The sequence below is a fragment of the Salmo salar genome, chromosome ssa28 (assembly GCF_905237065.1).
Source record: "Salmo salar chromosome ssa28, Ssal_v3.1, whole genome shotgun sequence".
In the NCBI taxonomy this organism is placed as follows: Eukaryota; Metazoa; Chordata; class Actinopteri; order Salmoniformes; family Salmonidae; genus Salmo; species Salmo salar.
The window spans coordinates 17,324,454-17,329,586 of record NC_059469.1 but is presented as its reverse complement, the minus strand read 5'-3'; the positions used below and the strand labels follow the sequence as shown (position 1 = coordinate 17,329,586).

At 40.1% G+C, this 5,133-nt stretch overlaps 1 long non-coding RNA gene across 1 annotated transcript; it reads right to left on the bottom strand.

Annotated features, from left to right (window-relative positions):
* Positions 1–239: 239 nt before the first annotated feature.
* On the bottom strand, positions 240–4,838 carry LOC106589255 (uncharacterized). The gene is made up of 4 exons (XR_001324818.2): positions 4,759–4,838; positions 2,940–3,026; positions 2,515–2,683; positions 240–368 (listed from the first exon to the last, which is right to left on the bottom strand). It is a non-coding gene; the product is annotated as an uncharacterized lncRNA (long non-coding RNA).
* Positions 4,839–5,133: the final 295 nt, after the last annotated feature.

Sequence of the window (5,133 nt, the reverse complement as noted above, 5' to 3'; positions counted from 1 at the left end):
ATTGCACTTGTCTGTCATCTTTAATTGTCATTCACAGGCGATATATAAACTGTACCTATCTGCATTTTGCCTGGTGGTGCTGGGGCTACATTACCAAACATTTCAGTCGTCCTGTATGATGTACGGGACACCATATAGCCTAAGACAGGAGTTCCCTGATATGTTTGAAGAATACACAGGTCCCCCCCCCATTAGATTAAATAATAACAATTGATGATAAAAAAAAGTAATAAATGTGTCTTGTATCATTTTATTGCTGAGTGCAAGGTCTCTCTCCATTCAGAGACATCAGCTTCAAGGCCGTCTATCAGTCTGGACTCCATCGCATCATCTTTCAAGTCTCCCAAGTGCTGGCTCCATACAGGTATCTGTGACCACATACAGTACACACATAGTCACTGGCCGTGTCCGAAATCTGACTTGCCTACTACTTAAACTGCATACTGTGTACTAACCGTACTATCTGTCACATACTGTTCAGTAAAATGTATGCAGTATGCCACGACTGAAACATACTACTTTTGGTGTGTTAAAGACAACTGGGAATTTGGAAACAAAATGAGCTCAGACTAGGAAAAATCTAGGTTTTGGTGATCCTCAGGTCGGAGAAGTCAGAGCTCGAGTTTCTGACTCGTTATACAGAGTTGGATGACAGTTCAAACTATTTTTCCCAGTGGGAGAATGTTTTTTTCCCTAGTTCCTTGTTGTCTTGAACACACCATCAGTTATGGCTTCATATGATGACCCTGAAAGGATCGTCTGTAGCCCCACTCAGTGACCTTTCGTATTGTTGTTTTGGGCTAACCTTAGCTATTGTACGTAGCTAGCCTTTGGAACGACATATTTACACTGCATATTGGAGTAAACTTCAGTGTACCGTAGGCCTGAAACTTGACAGGAATGGGAGCTGCAGTAGAGCAGTGGTCACCACTGCAGAGTCATGATCACTTTCGCAGTCAAAAAGCATGCTGAGATCTACCGCTGAGAATATGACTTATATTTTTTTACATGAACCAAATAAAAATTGTTCTGTAAGAATTAAGTTTCGACAGCAGGCCTAATACATTATAACAGCATATTGGCTATATTCCTGGCCTGCCAATATCTTCTCAGACCATATTATATTTCAAAGCCCAAGCTTTGATTACAAAATAGATCAGTTGGTGTAGCACTTGCGAGGCACAGCTGAACATAAATGAAACAATTTGGTAATAATTTGCTTTTGATTTAGCTGCATCTGATGGTCATGGTGCTTTCAAGACAACTGGGAACTCGGAAAAAATGAGAAGCGTGTTTTGTAATAGTGTTGAATAAAACCAGTGTTGACAATGCTGAATAAAAAGTTTTACATGAACTCATTCTTAAAAACAGCAGCTATTTTCTGTATTCTTTGACAGTCTCCCCGTGGTCATGGTTTTAAAAGTTATTAAATCTTACGTAGGCTATAGTATCAATCGTGGAAGCGCAGTAGGCACAATCGATTTAGCCACAGATCTCCCGGATTGCCGGGTAGGCAGAGTTTGTCTTTTCAAACAAATTAAATGGTTCAGAATGGGAACACTTTGCAGGGCTTCTGAATCAAGTGCACCAACCGCCAACAGAGCAACACGAAGAAAAGAAAAGGAGCGCAAGCTTTTATTACAGTCTTTATCATTTGCTTTTCTACAGAAATGTTTGGTAATTGACTAGGCTGGTGATCACTACAGCATTGGAAAGCAGTGCTGAGGCAGAGGGTTCATAATGATAACAACTGGCTACCACTCTGAACTGTGTGTGGTGAGCTTTCTGGCACCCAGAGCTGCTGAGGCTTCACCCAAGTGGGTGCCATACATTGTGAAGGAGAAGTCCAATGGCTACACAACTCAGGCTGGTTCCCAGAGTAGCCCTCTACAAGATTGTCTCCAGACTCCATCTTCATCAACCATCTCCCTGACCATCTTTGGGGGATGCATGCACTCAGACTTGCCCTCTATTGGTTGACCTAGCCAACTATAGCTAGGCTACTCATGATGTGTTGTTTGTTTTGTGCTTTTAATGTGCTTTGAGATTATGAAAAGCACTATTGAAATGTAATCAATTATTATACGAAATACAATTTATTTTGTTTAGTAGAGCAAAAAACTCAGACGAAGTCCAAGAGGCCGACACGTAAGCTACAATGAAAAAGTGATACTAGTAAGAGCACTGTGCGGGTTACTTTTTTCTTTCAACGTATTTAATTGTTACCATGCACCTGCAACAAGATAGCTCTGATTTGCAAGTGCATTTGTTTATGTTCAAATGTTGAAACTAAAACACACCAGTAATGTCCCGGTATCACATAAAAATGTTTATTATAAACAAGAAACAAAACAGAAACCCACTTTGGGTAAAAAAAAAAAATACTTCACCAAAAACAGTAGAAAAAGAATAAATTAATAGCTATAAATAAAATACATACAAAATACATAAAACGACTTCTTAATCATGGCCTCTAAAATGGCGATAAAGCGTGCCTCTCTGGCAGTCACCTACTTCTTCCTCCTCCACATCTGGACCCTTCTGGGATGGAGAGGAGATGACAGGTGGGGTGATGGAGTTGCAGCTCCTGCCGCACCTAATCCATCACCGCATACCACTTCCAGTATGCGGCTGTGGCCTCCCCTCCCTCTGCGCTGACTCCGGTGGGGGGAGCTTTCAACTCCTGAAAATATGGAAAATAATAGCTTTCAGCATCAAACATAGTACATGAAAAGGCTTGTAAAAGGTATTATGCCAATTGCAGTACATTTATCTGGAATACTTGCACTTTTCTAAAATGTATATCTTCACACTTACAAAAATGTTCCAGTGAAGCATAGGAAATAGATAGGAAAGTATTGTTGCTCTCCGAAAAAGGGAAACTTTATTGGCCAAGTACAGCACAGCAATAAATGTCAAGATAACATACAGTAGCATACCGTGTATTTTTGCTTATAATTCTCCCATTTTTTTCCCCCCATCCAGGTGACAACTGCCTCTCCAGATCACACTCCTTCACGTAGATCCTGAAAAGACATAAGATGAAGTATAACATTAACCAAAACATGAGCAAAGTAGAGTTGTGTGAACATTCTGTAGATAGCTAGACTCCCATATACTTTAGAAAATTGGATTGCGAAGGTGAAACAGTATCAAGTGTAGCTCACCATTACTCTCACAACAGGGTATGTGCAATGAAACTAGCTAGACCATTCAGGTAGAAACTAACATTGCATAGCTTGAACATTTGCAATCAGCTCAACAAAAATAAACCGATGTGACAAATAAGAACAACAAGAAAAAAAGAGAAGTGTTGGGACCAGCACCGCTGTGGAAAATAGGAATATAGGTAGGCTACCGCATTACTAACGTTATCCATAGGTAGTGGCAGTGCAGTTGCAAGAGAGCCAATATGGCCACATGACTTACTCAAATATTTTTTTTGCGGCATTTCTCCAGCCGTGTTTGCCAGTGAATTAAATGCCTGGCATTGTCGTCAGACCCTTTAACAGTTTGAACACAAGCCCTGGTATTTACAACAAGTAGCTAGCTATCTAATGAGGCTAATGTTAAGTATGAAGTTGTTGCTTAACAGCAAACAAGTAACCCTGTAGCTAACGTTATTGTTCGAACAGTTATAACTTCTAGTCCTACTAAAGCACGTAGTTAGCTAAAGGCATGGCAGGCTGTAGATCTGTTTTCAAAGATGTTACGTTAAAGATGAAATAGTCTTGATCATTTTAATGACAACACAAACTAGTTACATTTCAACATCAAAGCAGAAGTTTTGCTATTTGCCATCTTCCAAGTTGTTTTGTTGTTAACTTGAAGAGATTTAGCACTCAAAACTTACAGCCCCCTCTTCCAATGCTTTGCGGCTGTGAAATTCCCGAAAAATTAGCAAATTCTCCTAGATGAAAATAATGAATGAGTATAACATTATGGCATTTAAAGCATAGAAGATTTTTTTAAATGCACATACTATAATACTTTCTATTTTTGCATACTGAGAATGTGTCATGCACAATTGCGTTGTTTCCCGCTGTTCGTTGATTTCGGTATCACATCCCCATCTAAATGATCAGCTGTTGTCAAAGCCTAAATTAGTATGACATCTGGGCATTTAAAGTATACTCGATTTTGGAAATGTCACATACTATTAAACATAATTTTTTTGCATATTCAAACGGCCAACTATTTAGGACGCAAGTATAGGTATTCTACTATTCTATTACCAATGGCAGTTAGCATAGGTTATGTCTGACACACAAAGAGATACTACGTTTAAGTTTGAACAGGTCAGACTAAACCTACTTAATTCAATTCTCCCCATCAATGACTGTTGGTGAACAGGCGTGTGAAGCTAGAGGTGAGGTCTTTTTGTCAGAGCCCTATTTATGGACATAGCAGTGTAGATCAGCTCCTGGTCCCTCAAAAAAGATACTGGTTGGTTGGACGGACGGACGGACGGACGGACAGACGGATGGATGGACACACACACACATTATCATCGGAGGTTATGATTAGCATGGTGGAACCAACCTGATCGCTGCATTTACCTTTCTATTTCACTTCAGATATCATAAAATGTGAATTGAAATAGAATGGTGAACACAGCTCTGGTTCCACCTGGCTAGGTTATGCCCTGGACATTATATGCATCTAAGAAGTACAAAATAAGCAACAAATGATGTCAGTTTGCAGAAATTATGTTTTACATTTGGGTTATCAAATGTATCAAGTAATGAAGTGGGTTACCTTCTGTATTTGTACAAATTATGAGCCTGTGAAAGCTGTGGCTGCTGACGGCTTGCTGGCCAGATACTTGCCAACGTGTGGCTGATGGTTGCATTCACAGGACTGCTCATAGCGAGGGCATGTCTGCATAATGCTGATAAGGGTCCCCTTGCTGGTCTTCTCTATGCTGCATGTTAGGCTGCAAACTGGACATCTCTTGAACAACTGCAGCAGGCAATCTCATGAGGTGGTGTTGACTGGCAGGGCCTGTGACAGGGTGATATAATAGACAGCAAAGTGGTAAATTGCCTAATTTTTTGCATTTCACAACCAAAATGACTCTACTAGTTGTATCTGCTTGTCTAGGGAATTAGCCTACTAGTTTATCAAGCCAGA